General features: G+C 43.2%; 1 long non-coding RNA gene across 1 annotated transcript; it reads left to right on the top strand.

The window, feature by feature from the left end:
- The first annotated feature begins 4722 nt into the window (after nt 1-4722).
- On the top strand, nt 4723-14196 carry LOC147971059 (uncharacterized). The gene is made up of 3 exons (XR_015604479.1): nt 4723-5005; nt 9588-9799; nt 13952-14196. It is a non-coding gene; the product is annotated as an uncharacterized LOC147971059 (long non-coding RNA).
- The last annotated feature ends 1761 nt before the right edge of the window (nt 14197-15957 follow it).

Below are 15957 nucleotides of genomic sequence, written 5' to 3' on the forward strand. Positions count from 1 at the left end.
CCAGGGTGCTCATCAACGGTGAACCGGGCAGTCCCATCTTGGCAAAGAAAGGTTTTCGGCAGGGGGATTCCTTGTCGCCGTATCTCTTCATCATCATTGCTGATGTGCTCCAACGCTTATGCTGCTGGCATTTTCAGAATGGCAGACTGGTGCACCCTCTTGGCTCAGATGGTTTCTTCCCAGTCCTGCAATATGCGGACGACACTCTGATTCTTTTTCAAGGGAAGTGGAGCAAGCTAGAGTTATCAAGAGCATCCTCACGGCGTTCTCGGAGTTCTCGGGACTGACTATTAATTACCGAAAGAGCACCTTGGTGCCTGTCTGTGTGCCCGAGGATGTGGCCATGGAAATCGCCCAAATTTTTGGATGCCCGGTCTCTTCCTTTCCATGTACATATTTGGGGCTGCCTCTCTCGTTGCATAAGATCAAGCATGGTATGCTGCTCCCGGTTATTCAGAAGGTTGATCGTTGTCTCTCCGGTTGGTTGGCTACTTTCCTTTCTTGGGGTGGTCGGCTAACTCTCATCAATTCTGTCCTAGCTGGCATACCAAGTTACTTCATGACTTGTTTTCCATGGCCCAAGGAGTCTCTCAATAAGTTAGATGCCCTCCTTAGGGCTTTCTTCTGGCAGGGCAAAAATAAAGCCAAGGGAGGTCACTGCCTCCTGGCTTGGGATGTGGTTACTCTGCCTCGTGTCAATGGTGGTCTGGGCGTAAGGAACCTGGAAGCCCACAATCAAGCCTTGCTATGTAAGTTTGTGGCCAAAATTCTTCAGTCTTCTGATATCCCTTGTTTTAGTTGGTTTGCCTCCCAATACTGCAAGGATTCCCTGCCGCTAAAGGGACATCACAAGGATACTGCTATATGGAAGGGTTTCAAGAGTTGCATCCCTATGGTTATATCTTCCTCATGATGCTCTGTTGGCAGTGGCCGGCATGTTTCTTTCTGGCATGACCATTGGCTGATTGATGGCAGTTTGAGGCAAGCCCTCCCAGTTCTGTTCTCCTTTGCTCGTAACCAGGACTGCTCTGTTCAATCTCAGTTTATCAATGGGAGCTGGAATGTGCATTTGCACCCCAACCTCTCTCAGACCGCTACTCAAGAGTTGCAGCTACTTAATGAGCTTATTGTTCACCTCACCCCGGATGTTTCAAGTTTGGATACACGGGTCCCCGCGCTTGGAGGAAATAGCTTAAGTATGAGCTACTTTTATAAGTTGCTTACCTTCCGTGGTATTCTTTGGGCTCCTGCTTCATGGGTTTGGGACACTATTATTCCCATCAAGTACAAAGTTTTCTTGTGGCTAGCTTGCTGGGGGCGTCTAAACACCAAGGCCAACATGGTTCGGAAAGGATGGTCAGGTATCGCTCCAACTGCTGGCTGTGACTCTTGCCCGACTGTAGAGACAGCTGATCATTTGTTTCTCCGCTGTCGTCCCGTTCATGCCCTTTGGCGCAGGCTATCGCTGGAGTCGTTGGCATGCGACTCACCCAACATTCAGCACTTTGTTTCTCAGGCGACAAATCATCTTCAGTTCAAGGTCAAATGGAATGTTGCGTTCGTGGCATGCGCTGTCACTCTTTGGCAGGCTAGAAACGACCGGGTTTTTAATGACAAGAGTTGGTCAAAGCCATATATCAGATTCTACACAGTTAATCTGATTCGTCTATGGAAACACAGGGCCACCAAGCAGCAGGACAGAGATGATTTGCAGACCTAGGTTAGCTTGCTCTCTGACTAGGTTTTAGGTCCTGTTATCCTCCTTTTTTCTTTCCTCCCTCCTCCTCTCTCTTTTTATCCTAGGCTGCTTGTGGCCTTGCACCTGGGTGCACATCACAAGTTTTGTAACCAAACCATGTGGGCTCATGCCCTTTTTGAAATATAAGGTCGGACACGCGCCACCTTTTTACTTTCAAAAAAAAAGTTCACTCATAAGAACAAGGGTGCTAACTTTTTAGCTTTGGGGTTCTTTATAACGGGTAGCTCAAAAAACAATCTTTGCAAGGTAGGATGGGTATAGATAAATTTATTTTCAAGTTTCAGAACTAGTGCTGATATGGCTTCTACATAAGATTTAGTCCTTTTAAGTACAGGAATATTGTCAAGACTTAAATTTCCTACACAATTGAAAAATTCTTGGATACGTTCTTTTCCTATAACATTCCCTTGCCCTAAAACAAAAGTTTTAGCATCAAGATTGCCAGTTCGTCCAATTTTAGGAGTTAGGCCATCATCTATTCCTGCCATATCAAAGTCACTCATGGTCACAAATTCAAGCAAATAAGAGATCCGACAAGAATTACGCATTTTCGTCACAAATCTGCCTAGGGCAAAAATAAATAAGAACCACAGCCAAGATGATGGAAACTCGATGAACTTCCATTATGCACTCTCATATTTGAAAATAGAAGTAATCCATGTTTAATAAATTTACAACACTGTCAAACAACATTAAAATGGACGGGCGCGGCAACACGCCTCATCAACGATCTAGTACACTTGTAAAATCCGCCTCTCAGGATTAGAGTTGATGTAACGAGCGATTGCGCTAGGTCTATGCAATGTTAGCATATTTTTTAAACATGTTGACATACTTTTATGTGTATGACAATTTATGAAACTAATTACGTATTCTTTTTAATAAAATGTTTGCACATTTTAAACATATGTGCATGAAATTAAAGCTCGCAAAATTTTAGAAGTGTTCACGGAAATCTTGAAAAGGGTTCATGTATTGCAAAAAAATTATGACATTAAGTGTCTCCATAGATTTGTTAATTCAAAATTTTAATTATTGTTTGCAAAATAAAAAGATAGAAAAATATTCATGTAATTTATAAAATTGGCCATGCAATTTTAGAAAGTGTGTCATGTAGTTGATAAAATATTTATGTAATTTTGAAAAACTACTCTACAAATAAAAATATGTTTTAGTTTTTTAAAATATTCAACTTTTCAAAAACTGTTTTGACTCATTTTAGAAAAAGTGTTGAGATTAAATTATCAAAAATATATATTTATATACTTTGAACAAAAAGCTAAACCAAAAACGGAGAAATAAAAAGACAAGAGAGATAATGAATAGAATATCAGCACACAAACTGACAAGAAAAAAGGAAACAGGAAAATATCCCAAAGAAAAACAGAGGAGAAGAAAAAAAAACACTAAGAAAAGGGTAAATCCAGTTTTTTCTGAGGGAAAGGATCAGCGAACTATTAGAAACCCTAAATCATTGTTACGGGTTACCCGCTGCAAAGATGACTCCCCACATTCTCAGGTTTGACAAGTGGCGAACTGTATGTCCGATTTGCGCCACTTGTCATAACATGTGAGTTTTCCCTTTTTTCGTAGGTTAGTTTATTCAAAATGTTTTACATCTTGAACCGTTCATCCAAATTCGAAACCGCTTTCACTGTTAACCTTTTCACGTCAAGATCTTTGAAACTAGATCTCGTGTATATGTTTCAAAAAATAAAAAATAAAAGAAGCCGAAAAACCAGAAAAAATACAAAGAAAGCAAAGAAAACAGGCAATTGAAGAGAAAATGAATACCAAAAAAGTGGAAGAAAAAAATTGGAGCTTGAAAGGACAATTGAGGTCTTCACTTTTTTCCTTTTCAGGAGAGCACAACTGTGTGCTTCTGCGAAAACAAATATGTGCTTCCACGAGAAGCAAATTGTGCTTCTCGTGGATGCACAAATTGTTTCTTCTAAAAAACGTAGGTGTGTGTTTCTCGCAGAAACAAGTATGTCCTGACACGAGAAGTAAAAACGAGCTTCTTGTGCAAGCAACGATTTTTTTCCTGTTTGAGAAGCATGTTCTTTTTGTGCTTTTGCGGAAGCAAATCGATGGTTCCCCAGAAGCAAACATGTGTTTTTCTTGGAATCGCATTTTTTTCCTTTTCAAAAAGCACAGTTTGCTTAGTAAAAACAAACAATTTTTTCCTCCAAAACAAAGAAAAAACCAGGCGAAAACTGAAAAGCAAAAAAAACCAAAACAAACATCCAAATACTGAAAACGCGTACGGAAAAAGTAAAAATAAAAATGAGTGACCAACACGCGACAGGTAGGTGCGTCCGGATGCACCAGTTTGCACGCTTCCAAGCCCAAAAAGTAAAACTTGCACAATGGGCCGACCCATCGCGCTGGTCGTCCACAGGCCTTAAGCGCTCGTTTTTTTTTCATATTTTTTGTGTGTTTCTGCTTTCCTTTTTTACATCTATTTATATTTATAAATATTTAAAACATATATAATAAAAATAACTTTACATAAAATTTTGTATCTCTACTCCTAATGAAGCAGTTGGTAGGATTGTGTCTAGGTTTTTTTCGTCCCACCACTTTCATCCGGTTTTATTTTGATTGGTTTTTTCTGTCCCCCCCTCCCACCACCCCCTCTCACTGGTTTATTTTCGCCTCATTTCTCAAACAATGAAAAAAATCTGAATGGATCAGAACTTTTCCATGTGAGGGCAAGTTATTTAGTAATGTCTTTATGTGAAAGAATCAATCACGATCAAACTCTAAAAATCAAATCTAAATTAATTAATCTTACCATAAACCGCTCGATCACATAAATTAATCTTTTCGTACATCACCAAAATTACAGTTAACATTACCATATGTTACCTAATCACATTAATGTCGCATGACACATCTCGCAAATCTATTCCTAACAAAGTCGTACCCCTGGCATCCACCGATCGATAGCCTACGAGGGACACATCACGCATCTCTCCTCCCCCTTCATCTCCCCACCAGATCCCGTTCCCATCAGCCGCGTCCCTCCCGCCCAGCGGCGGCACCGGCAACCGGCGACGATCGGAGACCTAGAAGACGGCATCGCGCCCGTGGTACTTCCATTCCCAGTCCGCTAACTCTCTACCCTCCCTCTATCGAGGCCCTTGGGCCCTGTCCGCCCGACCTCCAGGCGACGCCACGACGACAAAGGATGGTTGTGCATCCCAGCGCCTCTCTTCTCCATCGATCCACCAACTCCTTCAGGTGAATCTTCTCCAAAAGTACCCCTCTTCTCTCCTATCCGTCAATCCACCATCTCCTCTGCTCTTTTTTTTCTATCACTCATTCGTTAACCCTGGAACTTGACGGCTCTAGACTGATATGTAGAGTTCCCGGTAGAACTGCGATGATCATTTACTCCCATTAGCAGCGGCACATCTCTTGCCCCACTAGGTACATTCATTTTAACCTTCATTAGTTGAGCAAACCATCTCAACAACACTATCAAATGTTGTGCATCCATCAGCGTTTTCCCAATCACAAATATATTTTTTACATTTTTTGCGGGCGATTTGTTTAGGTTTCTTGGTCTATGTGTGTGTGGATGTGGCATTAGAAGGGTCTTGGGATGCCACAACTGACTGCCACAATGTTATAGTTAGTTGTTCGTTAAGAGGACTGTCACAATGATTTGCACAGTAGCGCTCTTGGAAATAATTATGAATGTTGGTGAAAACTGCAGATGTTATAGTGTCAGGGGGCCTCGGATAGAACAACGGACGCATGCACCTACTCTAAGGCGACCTCCTCTTCTGAAGTCGTCAGATGTGGAGCTCAATGGACCTACCCTGATGCACACGCATCAGGGTCCAAAATCATTTTTGGTAGTCCCTATTGTCACTTTGAACCCAATGCATCACCCAAGCCCACGTCTTATGCATCACGGCGGCCAGCTATTTATTAGATATTTTGGCGTACAGCTAGCCCATTAGGTGTAGATGGTAGGTACCAGGAATAGGTTTAATTCGGCTGATCAAATAGATAAGCCGTTGATTTTTGGGTTACCCTGAGTGCTAGATAAGATGAATCTATCATTCTTGTGCTGCTTTGCCGGAACTGCTCAAGTGAGATATTTAAGCTTGTGGTCATTTGCTTTATATAATACATATGCATCATATTTTTTTGAAATCGATTTGCTTCATATAGTTGAATACTCCATCACAATTGCTTTACATTTTTATAATAGATGCATAAATTTATTTAAGGAGTACAAACCCAAATTAATTATATTATTATTTACTTTTTCTTCATAATGCTTAGCAAACTTCTATGTTGCTTATTAGACCGGAGTTAATTTGGATTCATAATGATCTACTTGACACCAAGTATCTTCTAATGTATGTATTCATGTGTCTTTTATCAAATGTACATACATTATAGACAAGTATCTTCTGAAAAAAGCGCAATGGCAAGAACAAAATGATACAATAACAGAAAATGAATTGGAAAGAAGAAATCCTATATGATTATAAAAAAAATGGTAACAACAAAGTGATACAACATTATGAATATGTAGTCTCAAAGTTCAGGAGTAAATTTTACATGCGCGTCCTGAATCGTTTCTCCCCTCCAATCCGTTTTCTGCAAAATAAATGATATGCGAGAATGAAAAGAGAGTCGAACTGATACTACACGTGCTTGAGAAAAATGAGAACCTCTACTATACCATATGTGCTCATACCAGTTTATTATATTTACACCTTCTTATTTATGTGTAACTATCATAAAACTAGCTGGACCAATTTTGTCTTGTTTTGTCAGGATGAATGATAGCAGAAGGAGTAGCTTTAGGGCCAGTCATTTTTATACAACTCTTTTCACTCATAGAAGTGTAGCACCTAGGAACTACAACCTTTTGTTTAATAGGCCCGAAGCTTTATTCATTAGAAATAACCAGTACAGTTAAGAATTATAGCCCTTCTTGTACTGTGGACGAAGTTTCTACAAAAAAATAGCACATAATGAAAGATAGATTAGCATTAATTCAATCTTAATGCAGCTATTTTCTGGAAAAAATAGTATTGCCATTGAGCTGAAGGAGCAAGGTGCGGGGGTTCATTGGGATATTTTCAGTAGCCCCACAGCCAAAGAGTTGAAGTGGGTGGTGCGTGACAGGGTACGGCGGGTGATGCAAGCTAGACAATGGGGCTGAATATGTTGCCACTATAGGTTGGTAGTAGAAAAAGTGCAAATATGCACTCGAAGGCCATTACCTTCAGGTTTAGTAGGGCGGAACAATTTTGTAGAATGACTTGTCATTTGATGTGATTTATGGCGAAGAGTTTAGGAGTCCACTATAAGAATATGTGTCAATTCTTAATCTAAAAGCAAACAAGGCGTGAAGTATAGGAGAAGCTTCACCTTTCGACCACCAAGGATATGTCATTAACTACATTGTTCATCAGGCTGCTTAGAAGAGATATGACCAAAAAGTATTATCATTTGTAAATACTCTTTTTGAGTGTGATGAGCAGCAGTAGCAAGATAGATAACAAAGTTGATGTTTATTTTGATTTTTTAATTTCTTTGTTTTTTAGAGTTGGCATTTATCTGAATAAGATTTATCGGTTAATAAGATTTTTTTTGACTTCAAACATTTTGGTAGAATTCACTCATTTTATTATGAAGTTAATAACTATGGATCATGCTTTGGCCTATAATTTCTAATCAATATTTCTAAATTATGATGAAGGTGTGCCATAGAGCTGATTTTTAGTGCTTATGAAATGTGCAACACATGTACAATGAAGGGGCACTTAATTTGATTTGCTCGGCTATAGTTTACCCCCACCCCACCCCACCCAAATCCATAATATAAGTTGTATTTTGATTGTCTAAATTATTACTTTGTCTATGGATCTCTATTGAAAAAAATAGTTGATGGTTACAAATCATAATCATATGAAAGCGAGCTTGAGTACAAAAACGAGATAATGCTCAACTGATTAATCACCAAAAATGGGATAGAAAATATATTTCAAATCGTTAAAAAATTATAATATGTGAAAGTACATGATTTTTGAAAATAGTGATTGGACATGGTGGCAAAAATGAAGGCGGATGTGGGGAGAGGATAAAGATATATATGCCACTTTGTATTCTTGCAATGAAAGGGTGGTTAAGTAGACACAATGATCACCAAGGAGGAAATGAATGGGAGAGATGAGGGTCCCAAGACAATGTCATTGAAAGAGGCCGAAAATTCATCGAGTTTTATACACCAATTAGGAAAAAATTATAAGGCCCGTCACCCGTGGCAACGCACGGGCGTTCTACTAGTAAACTTAATTCGTGCATTTAAAAAGTGTGAATCATGTATGGGAAAATGTTTCCGATGTATACGAAAAATGGAGAAACTGTTTGAGAAAAGTAGATATAAAAATGTATATTTGAAACAATTGATAAACTTGTATAAAATATTGTTTTTGATGTATAAAAAATGTACATGGCGTATGGGAAAAAATAGACATCAAAATATTTATTTCACGAAAATGTTAATCATGTACTTCCTCCATTCTAGAAAGTGTCTCATTTAGTATAACCTTCTTAGAACCTTGTACTAAATCAGTGACACTTCTTTTGGGATGGAGGGGTTATTGGAAAATATTGAATGTGTATAAAAAAATATTCCTGATGTAAAAGAAATATGTACTATATTTATGAGCAAATATGTCAATCATGCACATGAAACATGTTAAACCTGTATAATAAAAATGGTTCTTATGTTACGTAAAATGTACAATTTGTATGAAAAAAGTAGACATAAAAACGTTATCTGAAAATATGTTACTCATGTACTCAAAAATGTTAAACATGTATAAGATAAATATTTCTTATGTATACAAAAAGTGTACAATTTGTATGGACAAAGTAGACAACAAATCATATCTAAATAAAGTTTAATCATCTTTTCGGAAAATGTTTAACAAGTATAAAAAATGCTTCCACTTTATTCGGAAAAATATATAACTTGTATGGAAAAAGTGTACCTAAAAATATTCTAAAAAATAGTAATCTTGTATTTTAAAATCATAATTGTGTAAAAATATTTTATTTGTATAAACATGTAATGTGTGTGAATAGAAAATAGGCATAAAATGATATTTGAAGAAATGTTAGTTATTTATTTGGAAAAGGTTAAACATGTATAAAACAAATCTAATGTATCTGAAAACACAGACTTGTGTTAAAAGCCCAATGAAAACCAGAAAAAGAAATATCAGAGAAAAGTAGGATAGCAAAAGGAAGAAAAAAAATAAAACACCAAAAAAAAAGCTGGAAGGAAACAAATAAAACCAAAATAAAAATAAAAATAAAAACTGGAAAAATCCATCGCAAAAAGTCAATATCCTTGCTACAGTACTGGGATGGCCCTGAATTGTAGCTACGTACGAGGGGTGCTTACTTTTTGCTTGGTTGTTTGGATACAGGGGATTAGATGTGAGATTTTAGAAAACAAGTTTTGGAAGGATTTTTAGAAAAATCAGTTTTGGTTAGTTATTCTGTTAAGGTAAGTATACACAATACCTTGTTTGGATGGGAAAATTAGAAAAACACGATTTTGAGTTCCTCCCAAAACAATTCATGGAGGAGCGGTGCTTTGGCTTGCTCTTGGCACCTACACGCATACCGGCGGACAACCACACCGTAAACGACACTATCTCGTGAGGGTGCGCGGCGCTGAGAGCCGCCAAGGTAGTCGCGCTGCTCGCCTGATCGTGCTCTGCTTCGTTCGCCGGTGTCATCCATGTTGGCTCAGGTTCTCATCTCATCCATGTTGACTCAGGTTCCCACGAAGATACACGTACATGCAGTTAACATACGGCAAGACACGAGTACACGGCGTATTGATTGATTCTTCAGGCCGGGCACACATGTAGCACCCTAGCTAGCTGCTGGGTTGATTCGCCGGTAACACCAGAGGCCAGAGCACAACACACATGCTAGGGAGCGCGGCGACGACGGCGTACAAGCTGGAGCATATGGACGACGACGGTGGTTGTGAAGCGGCTGATGGACACGACGGCAGCTGGCCGAAGTCCGCATCCGCCATGGAGGATTGGAGGCTCTGGGCTAGGTGGAGCGTCCCAACCTGCTCTGGCTGCCTGGTCGAGATCGGCAACGACGTCTTTTGACTTTGTCAAGCTTTTGTCGTGGCCGGCAGGGTTTACCATGATCATCGCGTGACTTCGTTGACCTTTTGATGCATATAGAAAACGCGTTTGTATAAAAACGTCTATTAATCGTTTTTGTATAAACTGGGTTTTTGAGCTTATGGAAAACTCAGTTTAGTATATCCACGAGTTAGTTAGATGATCCAAACAATATTTTAGGTTGTTACACCAGAAATCAGGTTCAAGGAAAACTATTTCTCTATAATATATGAGTATTTGTTATTTGTCGGCGGGTCCGTCCCAAGGGGTGACGGTAGCGTTTTGGAGAGCGGCGATCACGGAGGCGATTAGGGTTTCCGTCTACGTTCTCGTCTAGTGCCTTGGCTCGCCGCCCTGATCCAGATCTCTACGGGAGTGCAGCCAACAACAGTTCTGTTCTCGATCCAGCGCATTGCTGGGTGGTAGACGCACCAAACCAATCCACAAAGAGGCCTTTCGCGCGTGCTAGGGCGGGAGATTGTAAACCACCAAAACCCTAGTAGTCAAGTCCTAGAGATCGGAGGCCGGGAAGATGGAGAAGATGGCGGGGTTGATGGAGAACTAGAGGTTGTCGGAGGAGGAAAGAAGGAGAGTGAAGATAAGGAGGACGGAGAAGGAGAAGAGCAAACAGGTAGAGATCAGGGCGGTCGGCAAGGTCCTGTCGGAGAGGCCGGCGCATCCAGATGCAATTTGCAACTCGCTGGGGAAGGTGTGGAGTCCAATTCGGGGGGTCGAGTGCAAGGAGCTGGGAGACAACGTGTTCCTGTTTACCTTCAATCAGGAGAGGGAGAGGAGGAAAGCATTGGATGATGGCCTGTGGATGTTTGACAATGATCTGGTTGTGATGGAGGAGTTCGTGCCGAGGAAGCGGATTGAAGACTATGAATTCAAGGAGATTCCGGTCTGGATCAGGGTATTTGGGATGCCACTAGGGTACATGGATGAGGATACCGGAGAGATGATCGGGAATATGGTGGGTGAATTTGTAGAAGCTGATACTGGTGCAGATGGTGCGGCCATAGGGAAGTATCTGAGGGTGAAGGTACGGATCCAAATAGCTGATGAGAGGATTCAGGCTTGACACAAAACAGGAGGAGGATGAGGGAAGTGAAGGTGAGGAGGACCAGGCAGAGAAAGAAGGGGAGTCACAGCAGAGGAAGGAGGAGGAGGATCCATGGTGCAGGTTTGAATACGAGTATCTTCCGGACTTTTGTTATATCTGCGGGAGGCTGGGACATGTCGATCGGGATTGCTCGATCAAGCTGAAGAAGGGGGGGCGGGCACAATATGGCAGATGGATGAAGGCGGACGTGGGGATGCGGAGGGGAGGGGGGACTGATGGATCAGGGAAGAGCTCGTCACGTATTAGTGGGGGGAATCGTGGGTATGGCTTTGGAAAATCGTTATCTCGTTCGGGCAGTGATAGCCTGACATGGAAGAAAGAAGGAAGTAAAGCAACAGGTGGAGGGATGGCTGCTGAGAGAGATCTGGAAGTAACGAGCCCGTACAAGGAACGCCCACCAGGAGGGAAAGGAGGGAATGCAAGGAGGCTCACTTTTAGTGAAAAATGGAACAGAAATACGGAAGGCCCAGGACATAACCAGTACACTAGTGATCAAGGAGAAAGTGATGGTAGAGGAGACAGGGAAGCATATGGACATGGATGCAAGTGCGAATGGTAGTAAGGAGGACGAGAAGAGTAAAGGAGGCAAGGATGCAGTGGTCCACGGAAAGAATGGGGGTAAAGAGGGGAAGAGTAGACAGCAAGGAACATTTAGGAGGAGGGCGAGAGAAAGTAAGGTGGTGGTAGGAGAAGGATCTAAAGGAGGCGGCAGGGATGGCAAGAAGAGAGCTCTCGAGGAGAAGGAAGTGGAGGAGGAGGATAGTAGGGCAGCAAAGAAGGAGCGGAGGGTGGAGGAGCAGCTGGGTGGGGACAAATGCGAAGAGAACAACCTTATCAACCTATCGGCCGGGCTGCAGGAGCAGTCGCGCCGGTCGCAATGAAAATAATAAGTTGGAACTATCGAGAACTCGGGAACGGCCCGGCAGTTCGCGCCCTCCTAGAGCTTGGGAGGAAGGAGGACCCCGATGTTCTGTTTTTAGCAGAAACGAGACTGACGGCGGAGGAGATGGATTGGCTGAGGTGGAAGCTAGGGCTCGCTGGCATGGTGGCTTGGGACCCGGAGGGGCGGAGTAGGGGCGTGGCAATGTTCTGGAGGAGAGGGGTGGAAGTGATGCTGAGATCGATGGGGAGGAGACACATTGATGCAGATGTGACAGATGAGAAGGGTGTATGGAGTCTTACCGGAGTGTATGGGGAATCACAGTGGGACAGGAATGTAACGCCCACGATGCGGCTATATCTCCCACGTGTCGAAGCACGACTTAGAGGCATAACCGCATTGTAAGCAATGTCGCAAGTGAGGTAATCTTCACAACCCATGTAATACATAAGGGAAAGAGATACATAGTTGGCTTACAATTGCCACTTCACACGATACATGAATAAAGCATTACATCATCCAGATACAATCAAGGTCCGACTATGGAACCAAAATAAAAGAAGACTACCCCAAATGCTACACAGATCCCCGATCGTCCCAACTGGGCTCCACTACTGATCAACTGAAACGAAACAACACAACGAACAAGGTCTTCATCGAGCTCCTCCTTGAGCTCGGTTGCGTCACCTGCACGGTATCATCGGCACCTACAAACTGGTTTTGGAAGTAATCTGTGAGTCACGGGGGCTCAGCAATCTCACACCCTCGCGATCAAGACTATTTAAGCTTATGGGTAGGGAAAAGGTATGAGGTGGAGCTGCAGCAAGCGACTAGCATATTTGGTGGCTAACATACGCAAATGAGAGCGAGAAGAGAAGGCAAAGGCACGATCGATGAACTATGATCAAGAAGTGATCCTAGAACAACCTACGTTCAAGCATAACTCCAACACCGTGTTCACTTCCCGGACACCACCAGAAAGAGACCATCACGGCTACGCACGCGGTTGATGCATTTTAATTAAGATAATTTTCAGGTTTTCTACAATCGGACATTAACAAATTCCCATCTGCCCATAATCGCGGGCACGGCTTTCAAAAGTTCAAATCTCTGCAGGGGTGTCCCAACTTAGCCCATCACAAGCTCTCGCGATCAACGAAGGATATTCCTTCTCCCAAGACAATCTGATCAGACTCGGCATCCCGGTTACAAGACATTTCGACAATGGTAAAACAAGACCAGCAAAGCCACCCAGATGTGCCGACAAATCCCGATAGGAGCTGCACATATCTCGTTCTCAGGGCACACCGGATGAGCAAGACGTCGGGTAGGCCAGCCCAGAGTTGCCCCTGGTAGCCCCGAACATCGCTCAGTTGGACCAACACTTAGAGAAGCACTGGCCCGGGGGGTTAAAATAAAGATGACCCTCAGGGTGCGCGACTCCCAAGGGAAAAAGGCTAGGTGGCGAATGGTAAAATCAAAGTTGGGCCTTGCTGGAGGAGTTTTACTCAAGGCGAACTGTCAAGGGGTTCCCATTATAACCCAACCGTGTAAGGAACGCAAAATCAAGGAACATAACATCGGTATGATGGAAACTAGGACGGCAAGAGTGGAACAAAACACCAGGCATAAGGCCGAGCCTTCCACCCTTTACCAAGTATATAGATGCATTAAGTAAATAAGATATATTGTGATATCCCAACAAATATCCATGTTCCAAACATGGAACAAACTCCAATCTTCACCTGCAACTAACAACGCTATAAGAGGGGCTGAGCAAAGTGGTAACATAGCCAAACAACGGTTTGCTAGGACAAGGTGGGTTAGAGGTTTGACATGGCAATATGGGGGGCATGATAAGCAAGTGGTAGGTATCGCAGCATAGGCATAGCAAAAGAGCGAGCATCTAGCAAGCAAAGATAGAAGTGATTTTTCGAGGGTATGGTCATCTTGCATGAGATCCCGCAAGGAAGAAGAACGAGTCCATGAAGAAGGCAAACGGACGTAGTCGAACGAATCCTCACAAACGCGACGTTATCGGAACCAACCCGAAGAAGCACACCGGAAAGAAGCAAACAATATGGTAAACAACCATCACATGAACATGGCATGATGCACAATCAAGTATGATGCATGTCCGTTTTAATGAAGCATGGCATGGCAAAGTGCACAAACAATCCTCCAAATTAAGTGGAGCTCAATATGCAACGAGTTGCATATTGACGAAACACCACGTCAATTATTTAGTTCCTCTTGTTTATGTACCCAACAATATTAAATGTTGTTAAACATGGCAAGAGGGTGAAGCAAAGAAAACTACCTATCTAGGCAAGTTTAAATGAGGCCGGAACAACAAAACGACAAGTCCGAAAACTCCTCATGTGCATATTTTAGGTTTGGTACTGTTCTGCCCTAAACCATATTTTATAGTTGCTAAACATGCAAAGTGATGCCACCATGTTAAACTAGGCATTTTTCTACCCCATTTACATATAAAGTTTTTTATGTTTGGAGCTACGGTTATTTAGTTATGAAATAAATCATTTTAGCATGGCATATGGACAAAATTACACAAACATCATTTTAAACATTTTAAACATAGATGAAAGTGACATATTATGAAACTAGACACAATTTTAAGCATTTTTCATATATAAATTGTTTTAATCCGATGCACGGTTGAAAAGTTATTATATGCATGATGTTGGAGGGTTTTTCTATAAAACTGCAGTCTCTGGAAAAAGATAAATTCGCAAAACAAAAAAACATAAATGGGCCGAAACAAGGACAAGCCCAACAGCGCATAGAAGGCTGGAAGGGTCTGCTCACATCTCTCCAGGGAGCTGGGCCTTAGCGCCTGTGCTGGGCCGGCCTTGGTGGATCGAACGAGGAGATGGTGGGGGCGCGGTCAACGCAGGCGCTGACGAGGCATCGTCCTGCATCGAGCCCGAGCAAGGCAATGGTGGCGGCGGCGGCTTGGCAAGGAGGGTCACCGGGTGGTCGAGGAGGCAAGGAGAAGGCCGAGGACAAGCTCCAGGGGCCGGATCTGGTGGTTGTCTCTCCGTTCCCAGCGTCGGCGGCGAACTCCGGTGACAATTTGGCGTCCTGCAGAACGGGAGGGAGAGAGAGGTGAGCTCGGGAGAGAGAGCGGGAAAAGGAGAGGAGGGGGAGGAGGAGGAGGAGACAGGGAGCGGTGGCATGACCTGGTTGCCGGAGTGGCGAGGCAACGAGAGGAAGGAGGAGGAGCTCGAGCGGCTCGGCGGCGGCCATGGGAGCTCGTGCTCCTTGTTGCTACTCGGGATGGTCTGCTGGTTGCTGCTGCTCGCCGGCAGCGGCTGGGTCGACGACGGGGTCGAGGTGCACCTCGGCGCCATGGGTGCTACGGGAGAGGTAGGCGCACGGGCAGAGGAGCTCTGGCTCCTGTAGGATTCGGGCGACGGCGGTGGTTGGACGGGAGGGGAAAACGAGGAGAAGGTGGAGGCTGTGATTCGTCTCGGGTGGAACTGGATCGGGATGATCCCGAGGGGGATTGTGAGTGGGTGGCGGCGGCGCGATGGGACAAGGGGGAGGATTTTTAGGGTTGGTCTAGAATTAGACTAGGGAGTATATATATATATATAAGGAAAGAGGGAGAGTTTAGGGGCTAATACGTCCCTCCAAATAAAATCGAGCGGTCGAGAAAAATAGACTAGGAAGTCCAAATGAGAAAACGGTGATGTTTTGTAGATGTTTGGGGATGATCCGGATCCAACGGTGACGACTGTCCGGGTCGGGTCCGGGATAGCTTTTTGGACGCGCAGGCGAGGAGGGCCACGGCCTGACGAGAGAGGTTAGGTTGGTCCTGGTGGTGGGTAGAGGACTGTGCAGAAGGCCTCAGGCTGAGAGAAGAGAAGAGAGGCCCGGCGACTGTTTCCGGAGACCGAAAACGTCCGACTATTTGACCGACTATAATGTCGCTATAGTTATCCGTTGGGGCGTCAAACGGACTCCGAATGCGATG

The sequence above is a fragment of the Triticum urartu genome, chromosome 5A (genome assembly GCF_056163025.1).
Source record: "Triticum urartu cultivar PI428250 chromosome 5A, HENAU_Tu73, whole genome shotgun sequence".
NCBI classification, from domain to species: domain Eukaryota; kingdom Viridiplantae; phylum Streptophyta; class Magnoliopsida; order Poales; family Poaceae; genus Triticum; species Triticum urartu.